This window comes from Erythrolamprus reginae, chromosome Z (genome assembly GCF_031021105.1).
Source record: "Erythrolamprus reginae isolate rEryReg1 chromosome Z, rEryReg1.hap1, whole genome shotgun sequence".
Classification (NCBI taxonomy): Eukaryota; Metazoa; Chordata; class Lepidosauria; order Squamata; family Dipsadidae; genus Erythrolamprus; species Erythrolamprus reginae.
Window position 1 is genome coordinate 50,474,322 of NC_091963.1, and position 17,055 is coordinate 50,491,376.

The window sequence follows — 17,055 nt, forward strand, 5'->3', positions numbered from 1 at the left end:
TATTGCCCCCAGCAATCTGGATTCTCACTTTACCCACCTCAGAAGGATGGAAAGCTGAGTCAACCTTGAGTTAATGGTGAGATTTGAACTGCTGAAATACAGCTAGTTAGCTGAAGTAGCCTGTAGCCCTACACTCTACTCACTGCGCCATCCCTGCTCTTAAAGATGTATCTTACTTTATAAGAGATTTGAAAGAGTTCCTTATTTTGGTTGTAAAAGCATGTTCCTTTTAACATAAAACATTTTGTTTGTTTGTTTATTTATTTGTTTGTTTGTTTGTTTGATTTCTATGCCGCCCCACTTCGGGGACTCGGGGCAGCTCACAACATATAAAATATACAGTATACAATATCTTAAATCCAATTAACTAATTAAAAATCTAACCCCCCCCCCCTAAAAACCATAGAAAACAATCATTCTATTCACTCCACATTCTCTTAACACATTCGTTGCGCAGGGTTCAGGGGGCAAAGATCTAATGGCCCCAGGTCTGGTGACATAAGTGAGTCTTCAGACTCTTACGGAAGGCAGGGAGGGTACGGGCCATATAAATCTCTGGGGGGAGCTGATTCCAGAGGGCCGGGCCCCCCACAGAGAAAGCTCTCCCCCTAGGCACTGCCAAATTACATTGGTTGACGGAACCTGGAGAAGGCCGATTGTGGGACCTGACCAGTCACTGGGATTCATACGGCAGAAGGCAGTCTCAGAGGTATTCTGGTCTCATGCCATGTAGGGCTTCATAGGTCATAACTAACACTTTGAATTGAGTCCAGAAACCAATTGGCAGCCAATGCAGACCGCGGAGTGTTGGACAAATATGCGAGTGTCTGGGAAAGCCCATGACTTCTCACGTGGCTGCATTTTGCAAAATTTGTAGTTTCTGAATGCTTTTCAAAGGTAGCCCCATGTGGAGAGCATTGCAGTAGTCGAAACTCAAGGTGATGAGGGCATGAATGACTGTGAGCAGAGACTTCCTGTCTAGGTAGGACCGCAACAGGTGCACCAGTTGAATCTGGGTAAATGCCCCCCTCACCAAAGCTGAAAGATGATGTTCTAATGTCAGCTGTCGATCGAGGAAGATGCCCAAGTTGCGGACCCTCTCTGAGGGGTCAAAAGTTCTCCCCCCAGGTTGATGGATGGACAGATCTTGTCGGGGTTAAGTTTGAGCCTGTTGGCACCCATCCAGACCCTAACAGCCTCCAGACATTGGCACATCACTTCCACTGCTTCACTAAGTGGACACGGGGTGGAGAGGTACAACTGGGTGTCATAAGCGTACGTATGACAACTCACCCCGCGCCTTTGGATGATCTCTCCCAGCGGTTTTATGTAGATATTAAACAGCAGGGGAGAAAGGACTGACCCCTGAGGAACTCCATAAGTGAGGGACCTAGGAGTTGACCTCTGACCCCCCACTAATGGCGACTCTGACTGACCGGAGAGGTAGTAGAACCACCACAGAACAGTGCCTCCCACTCCCAGCCCCTCCAGTCTGCACAGAAGGATACTATGGTCGATGGTATCGAAAGCTGCTGAGAGGTCAAGAAGCACCAGGATAGAGGATAAACCCCTATCCCGGGTCCGCCAGAGATCATCCATCAGTGCGACCAAAGCAGTTTCTGTGCTGTAGCCAGGCCTGAATTTTGACTGCTAAGGGCCTAAGTAATTAGCTTCATCCAAAGACTGCTGGAGCTTCTCAACCACTTTCTCGACAACCTTCTCCATAAAGGGGAGGCTGGAGACAGGATGATAGTTGCAAATACAGCTGGGTCCAGGGAAGGCTTCCTGAGGAGGGGGCACACAAGTGCCTCCTTGTAGGGAGCCAGGAAGGACTCCTCCCTCAATGAAGCATTGGTAATCTCACTTCCCTGCTGTCCGAAACCAGGCAGGAGGGACACTGGTCCAATAAGCAGGTGGCAGAACTCACAGCTCCAATGGCCTTGTCCATTTCATCAGGTGTCACCAGGTCAACATCCCCCCCCCAAAACAGGTGGATTAGGATGAGTCCCTGTTACCTTGACTGACTCATCGGCCGATACTGCATTCCAATTGGAGTCAAGGTCGGTCCGGATCTGAGCGATTTTATCTGTGGAAAACTTATTAAATCCTCAGCACCACCCTGAAAGGGTCCGTCAACTCCCCTCTGGTTAAGGAGGGAGCGAGTCACCCAAAACAGGATGGCTGAGTGGAATTCCGCAGATGCAATCAGACCGACATTGTATGCACGTCTTGTCAACCTGATCGCCACTTTGTAAATCTCCATATGAGCTTTTACAAGTATTCAGTCAGATTTGGATCTACTTCTCTAGGTGTCTCTTCTGGCGTTTCATCCCCCAGAGTTCCTCAGTAAACCAAGGAGATCTCCAGGGTCTGTTGCTGCAGAGAGGCCGCAAAGACGCAATTTGGTCTAGAGCCTGTGTCGCAGCCGTGTTCCAGGCTGCAGCAAGAGACTCCGCCAAACTGTACAATCGAATCCAGCAGAACCCCAAGCGCCCTCTGAAAGCCCTCTGGGTCCATCAGGTATCTGGGGCAGAATCTCTTAATCGGTTCCATCTCCCCACAGGGGAGGATTGGAGAATTAAAATCCAGCCATAGCAGAAAATGATTTGACCATGACAAAGGCAAAATATCTAAGCCCCTCTGTTTCAGATAATGGCTCAACTCCTCCCAGAGGAATACCATATCGGAAGCGTCTTCCCCCTTCATGAGTTGGGCCTTGAACTACTTGGGTCAGGTCCATGGTTGCCATGGCGGCCATGAACTCCTCTGCCAATCCAGAGGATTCGCCGAGTGATGGCAGATTGAAATCCACCAAAACAATGAGTTTTGGGAATTCCACTGCCAACCCATCTACCTCCTCGAGTAGTGCAGGCAGGGCTGTTGACATGCAGCTGGGAGGCAGGTACATGAGCAACAAACCCACCTCTACCCCTAGGTCCAACTTCACAAAGAGGAACTCACAACTCGGTATCTCAGGAGCAGCTAGCCTGCTTGGCTAGTGGCCTTCCTGGCTATGATAGCGACTCCTCCCCTTCTTCCCTAGGGTCGAGGTTGGTACCATTCCTGAAACCCAGCTGGGCACATTTCAGAGAGAGGAACCCCTCCCTCTGGGCCCAACCAAGTCTCAGTCACACACACCAGTTCAGCCTTCTCATCCAGGAGTAAATCCTGGATGAGGGGAGCTTTATTTACAACCAATCTGGCATTAAGCAGCAACAGCCAGAGCCCGGGCCCAGATTTATCATAGTGAAATCTTTTTGTATGTGTGCAGTTATTTTGAGAACAGGTCATCAGACACAATGTGTGTGTAGCAGCAAAATCCTTATCTTAATATCAGAACAATGTATTTTAATTCTACAAAGTTTGAGAGGAAAAATGTATTATTTTGACATTGGGTTTAAAAACGCAATCTAATGATACATGCTGATTTGTCAGTTTTATCGTTTTGTTTAAATACCCAGTTTGCTAAGATAGAATATCCAAATATTTTTTAACATGCTAATTTTGTATACGTAGAAGAGTTGTGAATTGCAGTACATGAGAATCTGCAATGAGTAAGGGGTGTAGCCCTTGTGGAAATAATTGGAGTGGAAGAAATGCATCATGCTTTTTTATTCAAAAAGTCAAAATAATCTAGTTCAGCTACAGTTTCTTAACATAATTAATTTTATTTAAATTTGGATACACTGAATTAATTTTGCTGTTCATTCCTCAGGCTGTAAAGTTATACATAATATTTATCTTGACTCAATCTTCTTGGTGGTTTCTTTACATCAATGGACATTGTACAATATAGTCTTGCTAATGGGCTCACTTTCAAGTATTTCCCCTCAAGGTTACTACTATTGTAGCATTATTTGCAGTGATAACTCAAATTTTAAAAGGTGTGAAAAGAGGGTGTGGTTCTCCACAAATACCCTAAAGTTATTTTCAAGGGTAATTTTCTGTAGCTTCTAATTTGCTTCAAACGATTAAGTCTGGCATGAAAAAGTCCTTTTTTAAATCTCTTAAATGTTGGGATAACTGAACTCAGTATCCAGCCCCTTGGAGATTGCTGAATCATTACCAAAAAGAGAAACATTGTGCAATTGTAAGTACTTGACAAAAGTTCTAAAAAATATGAAGTGACTATTATAATTTAGCTTCTGTTCTTGATGCTGAAGAATTACATACAATGGGAACTTACATTTTGGCCAAAGCCAAGTTCAAATATCATTTTATAAATCTCCCTATAAACCATTTAGTCTAATGAATGCTAAATTTGTGTCTTAGTATTTTACAGTAATGAAAACTGCACATTATTGTATCCCAGACTGTATAAAGATATATTGGGGGGGGGGGGGGGGGAAAGGTCTGTATTGCCTCTAATCAGGTTAATGTTACTCTCCTATTTACAGCACTGGAAGTATAGAAATCTGGTATACATTGAAAGTAATGGGAAATGGTGAAAAATGAGTATTGGATCTAAAAGTTACCAGGCCACATATATAGAAAGCAGCTAACCAACAGGTAACAACTACCTGTGATACACAGGCTATGAGTTGGTCAAATGTGTTACAAAGATAAGCACAAAGTAGTTGAAATATAAAACAAACGTCCAAAGAAACATGTAAAACATTTTTTGCTATATGTCAACCTTTGTTACTAATAAGATATTATTTCCTTAAACAGACTGTCCTCTCATATAGTTTGCATGGTAATTAGTAGTTGGCTTTAACCCTTAATAATTATGCTAGTTTGCATTTTTAAAATAAGATTTCATGCTGGAAACAAAAATAAGAACCTTCTTAGTTTTTCAAATGGGTTATATATGGGTTATATCAACTTTTGTTATATATGGGTTAGATCAGCTTTTGGGGAATGCCAAGATATTTTCAAAATTATAACCAACATTATACAGTATTTAAAGGTATCAACATGTACAGTGGTACCTCTATTTAAGAACTTAATTCGTTCCATGACCAGGTTCTTAAGTAGAAATGTTCTTAAGTTGAAGCAATTTTTCCCATAGGAATCAATGCAAAGGGAAATAATTCGTGCAAACCTAATAGAAAGAAATAAAAGCTCAGAATTTGGGTGGGAGAAAGAGGAGGAAGAAGAGGAGGAGGAGAGTCACTGCCAAAGGAAGAAGGTGAGATGAATCAAAAAAATCCAAAACTTTAAGGCTTTAAAAAAAAACCAGGGACTCTTGAGGCGGTGAGGAGGAGCACACGAGGCTGCCTCCCATACACTGCATCCCATCACTGGCTGCTGCTGCTACCTGCTGCCTCTTCCTTTCCATGCTGAAGGGCTCCCCTTTCCTCTTGCTCGCTCGCTTTGTAGCCGGCGCCTTTCCTTCACTGTGGTTATTCCTCGGCTGCCCAGAGCGAAGGGAGTGTTTCTTTTCTTTGGGCACTGGCAGAGGTTTATTCCCTGTCCAAGCACCCAGAGAAAGGAAAATGCTTTGTTCGCTCTGGACTGCCAAAGCCCCCTTAAGCACCACCAAAAGTCTCTTCTGGCAGCCCAAATGGCTGGGATTAAAGAGTGAATGACAGGAAACTGGCCAGGCCATCGTGCCACACTCAAATTTCCTGAGAAATTTTTCTGGGCTCAGGTTCTTATCTAGAAAAGTTCTTAAGTAGAGGCATTCTTAAGTAGAGGTATCACTGTATTTGCGAGTCCGTGGAGAGGGGCGGCATACAAATCTAAATAATAATAATAATAATAATAATAATAATAATAATAATAATAATAATATCTGAGTTTACCACCGTTTTCTCCAAATGTCCCTTTTTTCCACTGATATATTGTTACATCAGAGATGCTTGGAACAAACTTCCAGCAGACATGGTTGGTAAATCCACAGTAACTGAATTTAAACATGCCTGGGATAAACATATATCCATCCTAAGATAAAATACAGGAAATAGTATAAGGGCAGACTAGATGTATCATGAGGTCTTTTTCTGCCGTCAATCTTCTATTTTTCTATGCTGTCAAAGAACCAAGCAAACAAATAACCTTTGAAAGGATTTTTGAAGGGAAAGAAATAATAAATAAATTGCTAAATATTATTTTCTTGCTTATAATTTTTCTCTTTTAGTTACTATCACAATGCCCACGTTAGTCTTGAAAGTCAAACAGGTCAATGTGAAATTTATATTGGTTTTTTTGTAATAAACATATAGTTCTATTTTAAAGTTGTGTTAATGTATCATACTGATATTGTCAAGTGAAATTACATCTATCTTAAATCTTTGAGCAGTTGATATCTTTGGAGATAAAAAGTAAATTATAATGTGTTAATGGCAATGTTAACATTGTGATTCATACACTAAACTGAGACCCCTATCAATTTTGTGCGTTAGTAACTATCCTTTTAAGGCTACTACTTCTAACCTCTGCTTTCCTGTATTTTACATTCTGCATCCATGAATACCTTAGTCCTCACTAATCTAAAGTTTTTCTGATAACATTATTTTAAATTTCTGAAAGTAATGATTCTTTCAGATTGCTATTAGCCATCTTTTATAGATGGATGGGGTGAGATAAGAAGGAATGAATTACCAAACTATTTCTTCACTTGTAACAGAATTAGTTGTTGAGGTTTTGGATTGGAATTGATTAGGTCTTTATTTGAACAAGGAATCCTGGATAACATTTTGAAATATTTATTTATTTATTTACTTACTTACTTACTTACTTACTTACTTACCATATTTTTCAGTGTATAAGATGCACCTGTTTATAAGACGCACCTAGATTTCAGAGGAGGAAAACAATGGAAAAAAGCATTCTGACCCAAATAGTGTAGTATTATATTGTATAATAAAATTCCAGTACAGTGATCCCCCGCTCGTTGCGAGGGTTCCATTCCAGGACCCCCCGCAACGAGCGGGTTTTCGCGAAGTAGCGCTGCGGAAGTAAAAACACCATCTGCGCATGTGCAGATGGTGTTTTTAACTTCCGCAGCGCTAGTGAGGAGCCGAAGATTGGGGGGCTGCGCAGCCGCCGACATGGGGGGCTCGCTAGCACCCCCCCAAACCCCCAACCCGGGTTTGGGGGGGTGCTAGTAAGCCCCCCATGTCGGCGGGGATGTTTTAAAACACCCGCGCGGCTTTCCAATGAGTCCCGAAGACAAACGCGGAAGTTTGCCATTTGTCTTCGGGACTCATTGGAAAGCTCCGATCGTTTTAAAACAGTTGCGCCATTCTCCGCTGACTCCTGGCGAACTTCCCCGCTTTAGGAGTCAGCGGAGAACGGCACGCCTGCTTGGCTTCCCTTGCCAGCGCAGCCAACGTGCGCTACGATCTTCCGGGCGAGCCAGGCTCAGTGACGGAAGGCAGCCGCTTGGCCCGGGATGCTGGGCCGAGAGGAGCCGGGCTTGATCCGCTGAGCCTGGCTGGCCCGGAAGATCGTAGCGCGCGTTGGCTGCAGCGGCGAGGGAAGCCAAGCTGGCAGCAATGTCGCCGCCGCTGCAGCCAACGCGCGCTACGATCTCCCGGGCCAGCCAGGCTCAGCGGATCAAGACCGGCTCCTCTCGGCCCAGCATCCCGGGCCAAGCGGCTGCCTTCCGTCACTGAGCCTGGCTCGCCCGGAAGATCGTAGCGCGCGTTGGCTGCAGCGGCGAGGGAAGCCAAGCCGGCAGCAATGTCGCCGCCGCTGCAGCCAACGCGCGCTACGATCTTCCGGGCGAGCCAGGCTCAGTGACGGAAGGAAGCCGCTTGGCCCGGGATGCTGGGCCGAGAGGAGCTGGGCTTGATCCGCTGAGCCTGGCTGGCTCGGAAGATCGTAGCGCGCGTTGGCTGCAGCGGCGGCGACATTGCTGCCAGCTTGGCTTCCCTCGCCGCTGCAGCCAACGCGCGCTACGATCTTCCGGGCGAGCCAGGCTCAGTCACGGAAGGCAGCTGCTTGGCCCGGGATGCTGGGCCGAAAGGAGCCGGGCTTGAAGATCGCAGCGCGCGTTGGCTGCGGTGGCGAGGGCTTGCGATGGAGGGTGGAGGAAGCGGCCATGGGAGGGCGAGCTGCCTCAGGGAGGAGGATCGGGCGGGACCAGGTGGGGGCTGGAATTTCTCCGCTGGGAAGAAACGGCCAGGGCGAAGGGCGGGCGAGCAGCGAAGGGCGGGTGAGCGGGTGCTGGGGAGGGCTTCTCGCCCTCCCGCCAGCAAGAGGGGGAGCGAACGGCATGGGCGGGCGAAGGGTGGGTGAGAGGCAGCGAGGAGTTTGCGTGGGCGGTGGGGAAACTCCTCGCTGATGCCAGCAAGAGGGGGAAGACCCAGGGAAGCCGCCCAGCAGCTGATCTGCCGGGCGCCATCTACACATGCGTGCCCATAGAAAAAAGGGCACGCATGCGTAGATGGTATTTTGACTTCCGGGTTCAAAATTCGCAAATTACCCTGTTCGCAATGGTTGGGGACGCAATAACCGGGGGATCACTGTATAGCAAAATACTTTTTACAACCATGTATACTTTTTAAAACCATGAACACCTTTTACAAACTTCAAACTTGCACCTTTAAGACTTGTGGACTTCAACTCCCAGAATTCCTCCATCAGTCATGGCAGACTCAGCTCTCCTCCTGGTTCTCTCCCCCCATACCTACCCACCCCACTTTTCAGATTATCACCCCCTTCTGCTCTAGCTGGACTTAGAGCTGGCATCGATCTGCAACTGCATGACAATGTGTATCTCCCATCAATTGGAATGTAAAGACAAAAAGAAAGACAAAATTACACTGCAATTGATGGGAGATACACATTTCTTTCTCTAGAGAAGCTGGTTATTCGCCCACCCCCTTTTTTCTCTCTTTAAAAGAAAAGAACCTGGTGGAAAGCTAGCCTCCCCCATCTGAACTCACACCCCAGCCAATCCTAGGTGTGTAGCCTTCCTCAGAGGTTCCTTACATTGCAAGTAGAGCAATGGAAAAAATCCTGCAAAGACTTAGGGCTTGGAAAACATTCTTCTTTGCAGAGAGTAACAGTGAAAGAACTGAAATAAACTTACTCAGAGCAAGTTAGAGTAATGAAACAAGCCCTGCAAAGAGTTAGGTCTTGAAAACATTCTTCACAGAGAGTAACAATGAAAACTTGGGTACATTAATAGCACCTGGTTAGGATTGGAAAGAAATATCTGGAGTAAGTAAAGCAATGAAAACCCCCCTACAAAGACAGGGTTTGGAATAAATTCTTGGCAAAGATTAACAATGAAAGAGCTTGCAAGTAGTAAAAGCTGGGAACATCATTAGCACCTGGTTAGGGCTAGGAAGAAACATTTGGAGCAAATAGAGAATGAAAAAAAATCAAAGGCAGGGTTTGGAATACATTCTTGGCAGAGATTAACAATGAAAGAGCTTGCAAGTGGTAAGAGCTGGGAACATTGTTAGCACCTGGTTAGGGCTAGAAAGAAACTTACTCAGAGCAAGTTAGAGTAATGAAACAAACCCTGCAAAGACTTAGGGCTTGGAAAACATTTTTCACAGAGAGAAACAATGAAAGAGCCTGCAAGGTAAGAGCTGGGAAGATCGTTAGCAGCTAGTTACAGCTGGGGGGGGGGGAAGCTACATTCAGTGTATAAGATGCACCCTAATTACCAGCCTAATTTAGGAAGGAAAAAAGTGCATCTTATATACTGAAAAATACGGTACTTACTTATTTAGTTACTTACTTACTTAGTAATTTATTTATTTATTGGATTTCTATGCCACCCCTTTCTGAAGACTCAGGGCGGCTTACAACATATAATAAAAACAATAAAATACAGAGGCAAATCCAATTAATTAACTAAATAACTGAGCTAAAGTCCCTAATATTTTAAAAATCAATCGTACATATTCACACCTCAGCCATACATAACATTCATCGTCCAGGGGGCCTAAGACCTAATTTCTCCAAGTCTGGTGACATAAACGAGTCTTAAGACTCTTATGGAAGGCAAGGAGAGTGGGGGCAGTGTGAATCTTTGGGGGGAGCTGATTCCAGAGGGCCGGGGCCCTAACAGAGAATCCTGACTTTTGAGGGCCCAGATAATCTGCTTCATCCAAGGACTGTTGGAGCTGGAGCGACACTACTTTCTCAACAACCTTCCCCATAAAGGGAAGGTTGGAGTACAGACAATAGTTATTGAATACAGCTGGGCCCAAGGAAGGCTTCTTGAGGAGGGGGCACACAAGTGTCTCCTTGTAAGGATCCGGAAAGGACCCTTCCCTCAAGGAAGCATTGACAATCTCCTGGATCCAGCCCTGTGGTCACCTCCCTGCTGGCTGAAACCAGCCAGGAGGAACACAGGTCCAACAAACAGGTGGTGGAGCTCACATCTCCCATGGCTTTGTCCACTTCATCAGGTTTTACCAGTCAAACTCCTCCCACACAACAGGACTAAGACAAGCCCCTTTCACTTCGACTGACTCATTGTCAGTCGACACTGTGTTCCAATTGGAGTTAAGGTCGATACACTTCTGAGCAATTTTATCTGCGAAAACTTATTAAAGTCCTCAGACAAATCCTGCAAGGGTTTGTCACCCAAAACAGGGCAGCTGGGTGGGATTTCACAGATGCAATCTGGGTGACATGATACGTGCATCTCTTCACCCTAAGTGCCACTTAGTAAGTCTTAACATAAGCACTTGCCAGAGTTCAGTCGGATTCAGATCTACTTTTCCTCCAACTGTTTTTTAGATGTCTCTTCTGGCATTTCATCCCCTGGAGGTCCTCAGTAAACCAAGGAGATCTCCAGGGTCTACTGCCACAAAGAGATTGCAAAGGCACAATCCAGTCAAGAGCCCCCACTGCTGCAGTATTCCAGGCTGCAGCAAGGGACTCTGCCTAACTATGTACAAGCGAGTCCAGTAAAACCCCAAGCACCTTCTGAAAGCCCTATGGATTCATCAGGTGTCTGGGCGGAACCTCCTAATCTGTTTGAAGCCTTAAAATCAAGCTGCAGCAGAAAATGGTCTGACTGACAAAGGCAAGATATCTAAGCCCCTTAATTTTAGACCATCACTCAACTGCTCCAAGAGGAATACCATGGCAGGAGCATGCCCCTCTTTGTGAGATGGGCCATTGGGTCCATTTGGGTCATATCCATGGTGGCCATGAACTCTCTCGTTTTGGCTATTATAGCCATTCCTCCCCCACTTCCCTGGGATCGCGGCTGATGCCACACTTGAAATCTGGCTAGGCACATCTCCAAGAGGAAAACACCTCCCTCGGGACCCAGGCAGGTCTCAGTCACACATGCCAGGTCGGCCTCCTCCTCCAGGAGTAAATCCTGGATGAGGGGAGCTTTATTTACAGCTGACCTGACATTAAATAGCAACAGCCTGAGCCCATGGAGCCGGAACGAGGGATCGCTTTTAAGCAGCAAGCTGTTGTTCCCCAGGAGCAACCTACCCATGTCTTCCACCATATCTGCCTCTCCCCAGCAAGACTGGAATATTCTGGCCTTCTACCACCTCAGAGATAGGGTCCCTCATACCTCCCATCTCTGGGCCAAATTGGCTATTCCATTTTCTTCACTCATCCCAAACATCCATTCATATTCACTCATCCATTGCTAACCCCCCTTTAATTTAATTAGACTAGCAATAATAAAAATATAAAAATATGTTTTACTCTAATCCATTCCCACTTGTCCATTCATTCCTGATACATCCTCTCCATTACACCCTCTACACTAAAATTTAATAACTTAAATCACAATTAATTCCTAAAAATTTAAAAATAGGATTTACAGATGTTAAAATATATGTTAAATAATACTTTAAATAGTTTGTACCAAGGTTAAAATAGGTGTAAATGCAAAAGCCATAAATGTAAAAAGTCACCCCTCCCCTCTACCAGGGAGTGTCCTCTCTCCCCTAAAAGTGGAAGTAGGATTTTTTCCTGGAAATGTCTCTCTATTATAGGCAGTCCTATTCAAGGAAGAAAAGGTCATTCTTGGATTGGTGTTAAAAGTTGTCTGTCTGATATTGTCAATATATTTTCTGTTGGTATTTCCTGGGGCAAAAGTCAATTTAACTGAAGCAGCAAAAGTCCAGAATCCAATAGGTCTAAGAAGAAAGGGTGTAAACATAATGATGGAACCACAAGAATTCTCTATTTGTTGATTCTCTATTCATAGTAGTCTCTGTTGATGCTAATGTTAATGTCCTCAAGGGAATTTGTCCTCACACTGTGAGTGCTAAGCAAGATATTCCTGGGTCCTACTCAACACGCTTCTGAACATTAGTTTCCACTGTCAGCTCTCACCTGCCAGTTCAGTCCTTGGTCCTTTCTGTTCAGCATGCTTCTCATATTTTCCAATGATGCCTCCACCCATCGTTCACACTGGATGGGCCGGCAGCGTCGTCACAAACTCTGTTCCACAGTTTTTTGTCAGGGAGTCCTTCGCTGGCTGCTCTCATCCGCTGGTCCAAATTCAAGAAAGCACCACATTGTGGGCCTGCTATCTCCCACTGTTGCCAGCCACTGACTCTAAGCACCAAAATGCCAGCCGCTCTCACCCACCAGTTTCAGTTCCAGTCATCAACAGCCAACTTGGTTTAGCAGCCCAGTTATATAGTTCTCCTCTACTCCCCTCTCGCATTGTCTCTCGCTGTCTTCCTAAGCCTCTCAGGTCAGCCTGCTCTATTCTTCTATTTTGCATATTTTTATTTTCTGTTCAGTGCGCATGCCATTTTTCACCATATTAGCTCACAAATGGAGATATTAATTTGGTCTTGTCGTGCTATTTCAAATTTGTTGGGCACACCAGTGAAGTTTACAGGCTACAGCAGAGGTCCCCAACCTTTTTTGCACCAGGGACCGGCTTTAAGCTAGACCAGTTTTCCACGGCCCGGTGGGGGGGGGGCTTTGGTCAAATGGGGGTGGGGTTATGGAGGGGTGGAGCTTAGTGATGCAGCCCTCCACACTTCTCCACAGGGCGGGGAGAATCAGGAGGCTCCTTTGGCGGCTGGGGGCTGCCTGGCTTTGTGATTTTGGCTGGGGGGGGAGTTAGGAAGGTCCTACTTCTCCCCCCCCCAGCCAAAAATTCAAAGCCTATCTGCTGGATACGGGCGATGAGTGGGACAGAGCGGCCCGGAAGCCTCTTGCAGCAGCTGCCACAGCCACCGGCTTCGGCCCCGCTCGCCCCGCTCATCGCCCGTATCCAGCAGATAGGCTTTGAGTTTTTGGCTGGGGGGGGGAGAAGTAGGACCTTCCTAAGTCCCCCCTCAGCCAAAAACTCAAAGCCTATCTGCTGGATACGGGCGATGAGTGGGACAGAGCGGCGCGGAAGCCTCTTGCAGCAGCTGCCACAGCCACCGGCTTCGGCGCCGCTCGTCCCGCTCATCGCCCGTATCCAGCAGATAGGCTTTGAGTTTTTGGCTGGGGGGGGAGAAGTAGGACCTTCCTAAGTCCCCCCCAGCCAAAAACTCAAAGCCTATCTGCTGGATACGGGCGATGAGTGGGACAGAGCGGCGCGGAAGCCTCTTGCAGCAGCTGCCACAGCCACCGGCTTCGGCGCCGCTCGTCCCGCTCATCGCCCGTATCCAGCAGATAGGCTTTGAGTTTTTGGCTGTGGGGGGAGAAGTAGGACCTTCCTAACTCCCCCCCAGCCAAAATCACAAAGCCAGGCAGCCCCCAGCCGCCAAAGGAGCCTCCTGATTCTCCCCGCCCTGCCCGACGCCCCACCCTGTCCTGCATAATGTCCTCTGCCGGGAGGGCAGCGGCGCCGCGGACCGGCTGGAAAACCCCAACGGCCCGGTCCCGGTCCGCGGACCGGCGGTTGGGGACCTCTGGGCTACAGGAACAAAGGAGTCCCCTGGTGACGTTAAAAGGTGGGGAAAATTGCCTTGGTAAAACTTAATTTTGATGTTAAATGCCGTCGTTCACAGTAGCACTTACTCCTCATTCCCTCTCCCTAAAATGTTAGGGAGTTTTTGATCTCCAAGTGACAGCCAAATCCTGCTAAAATGCAGGAATCTTTAGATCAGATTCCAGGCTGCAAACTAGTGACCTCCAAGTATTTTGCCCAGGCATCCTGAGAATTGTTGAGGCTGAAATTGGGAATGCTGCTCTAGTGAGCAGAGAGCATAATAGTGATATGGAGAGGATAACAGTATGCCCTATCTAAATATCATTGGAAACAGCATGGGAGGCACTTCCATGTTTTGTCCCGTATTATTCTACTAATAAGATGAAGATGGCAAGATATTAATCATTTAGGCGCTGCGCCCCCAAACAAGAACTTCACAAACTTTTAGAAGCCAGCAAGCACACAGCTAGCCTAACAAAGGTAGAGCCCGATCTAGCTGTTGCTGGTTAAAATGTGCTCTATAGTGAGCCAATAAGCATGCCTGGATAGTTGCAAAGACAGTAGCAAGTACATGTAGCTGAATTGAAAGGAATTGAAACCTTAGAGTCATAGATTGCTAGACAGAATATGGAAATGTGAGGCACAGAGAAACCTCATCTTACAGCTTCCTAATGGAAGATTGCGATGGCTGTTGTACTTTTTCTTGGATCAAAGTGACATCTGGAAGGAGATTGGAGGGCTGGTCGGAAAAGAGGCTGGGAGCAAGTCAGGCTGTTCTGTTTGCTCCATGTTGAAATAGGTTAAGATATAGTGATTGACTCAACATTATAAGCAAAAAAGATGTAAAAATGATAACCAATAAAATAAATATTAAGGCATTCAAAAGATTCTTGTCTTTTTATTGATGTTTATTTTAGATACTCTTATACTACCTGTCAAAGTGAAATGGATAATTTAAAACATGCAAATAATATTAAACAAATGAAAACCACTCCAAGTCTCCGGAGAGGGGCGGCATACAAAATAAATGAATGAATGAATGAATGAATGAATGAATAAATAAATAAATAAATACAATTTATGATACAGTCCTATTCCATAATATCAAACCCACAGTGTTCACCTTTTTTCCCTCAAAAATTCCTGTTTAATCTCTGGATAAGACATGTAACTTACCTTTAAATCTCTTTCCTCTCTGGTTTTAAAGTACATGACACAGTTCTTTGTAACTTGTTTGAAGAAATAAAGTTAACCACCAAGAGTTATTTTACATGCCATTAGTGTACTAAGAACTAAGAAACAGAACATAACAAATGTTTCCAAGTATTGACATTTTTGTATCCAGTGTAACCAACATGATATATTACTATTTTATACAACTCTTGCTTCATAAACACCAAAGTATTTCCATCTTTTCCATCTCTGCCATTTCCATTTGTAAGAAATAAGTATCTCCATTGTAATAATGAGACTCATTAGGGATGCCATGTTTTGGAATTTAGGAATTTTCTGAGTAACTTACTATTATAATTTATTGAGAATGACTAATTAGTTTTGTAAATGAAAATAGAAATTTGTAATACTGAATAGTAGCATTAATCTAAGCAATAAGGATGCTTCAGATTATCTATTTTTATTCAGTGTTAGTATTTTATTTATAACTCTTTTATGATATAAACCCTAATGAAATTATTCTTATATCCAAATTTTCATAAATGCAAGCTTGTGTCTTCAACTAACTAATTTATGCACAACATAACAACACAAAATTATTTTGCATTTATAGTGAGTATTTGCCCATCTGTTATTAGTTAACATCCATTCAGAACTTAAATACAGGATTCATATCTCGAGGGAAGATGTTATATTTTGATGCCAACAGTTCCATGTTCAAATCTTGGTAATCCTAAATATTGTTGGAAAATTTCTCCTTGAAACCTTATAATTAATCCGTATTTAACCAATGGATTACTAAACGTAACTCAGCAGAAAGCAATATTCTGTGTTTTTATAGTATATCTTCATATGCTGTCCATTCTGAAAGGGATAAGGTAGAAGAATTCAATACTGAGCCATGGTGATTTAATGAAGATTGTTCAGTGAAATTACACATGCTAGTTTCATATGTTCCATCATCCAAGATGTTGATCTTCAAATTGTTGATGTACTAAGAATCAAACTTACAGATTTGAAAATTATTATTAAGATTTCTATCAATAATTTGTTGAAATTTCCTTGCAATTTTTCAAAGGTTTTTTTCTTCTTCACCAAAAGTGGAGATTCTATAAAACTTGAGAAATATTTCAGAATTTCTGTTGAGCTTTTGGTGAACTGATCTTTCCTCTGTTGCATACCTTTCATTCACTCAGAAGCTCTTGGATTCCCATACTTCTTAATTTGAAAAAAAACTCAACAGAAATTTATTGAAGCATAGAAAGCCAAGGAAATTGCAGGCTGCTGGAAAGAGAATTCTCTAAGAAGTCACATATTTCTTGGTCATCTCTTAAGTAAACAGGAGCAAGAACACTTTATTTCTAACTTGGGGCTTACAGTTGGGGAGTTCTATCCAAGCCTAATGCTAGTTAATGAGTAGTTGGACTGAACAGTTTCTTGGAGGAGTAAGTTCACCCATTCTATATGTCAGCCAGTGGTAAGGCTTAACCAATAAGGTCATTTTGTAAATACTGTAATGTGTTTTCCCCTGAAATATATTGTTTTTAATTCAGATTCTTTTGAATATTTATTTTTAATATATAATTTTAATGTCTAATTCTTCAGGACTCCATCAGCAGTGTTGATCTAGGATTGGCGACATATCTCCAAACTCCCATGGTACTGTTTGTGGATCAAAGAGAATGAAACTTAAGAGAAAACATGGCATGACTAACATCAATTGATGAAAGATTATTACAAAATGCGTACAGAGAGAAGTGAAAGAAAAGAAAAAGCTAGCAATGGTGCCAGGGTTCATAATTACAGTACCTGTTTCTTAATAAAAATTTATCTTGCCCTGAGAATGGTAAGTTTGGTTTATGTTCAGGTATGTGATGAACAAAGAAGCATAAGCTTTGTTCATAGAACCTCCAGGTATAATTTTAAGAACACCTGTTATAACCCCATTCTTTTGCCAAAAGAAAAAATCATATTAAGCTACTGTATGAACATGCAATCAAAATATTAACTTTAACTCAGTCTACTACATGAAAAAAATGGCAGAACATACCATAATATCTCTGTGATATTATAAAACATTGCATTATCTGTAAAATCTCTAGTTTCAACCA

The 17,055-nt window shown here is 44.0% G+C and overlaps 1 long non-coding RNA gene across 3 annotated transcripts in view; it reads left to right on the forward strand.

Moving 5' to 3' along the window:
* LOC139153392 (uncharacterized) overlaps positions 1-17,055 on the forward strand; it is a 62,762-nt gene that overhangs the window by 31,311 nt on the left and 14,396 nt on the right. For all 3 annotated transcript variants that reach the window (XR_011556810.1, XR_011556809.1, XR_011556808.1), the window contains exon 2: positions 16,550-16,790. This is a non-coding gene — a long non-coding RNA (uncharacterized lncRNA). The remainder of the gene's footprint in view (positions 1-16,549; positions 16,791-17,055) is intronic.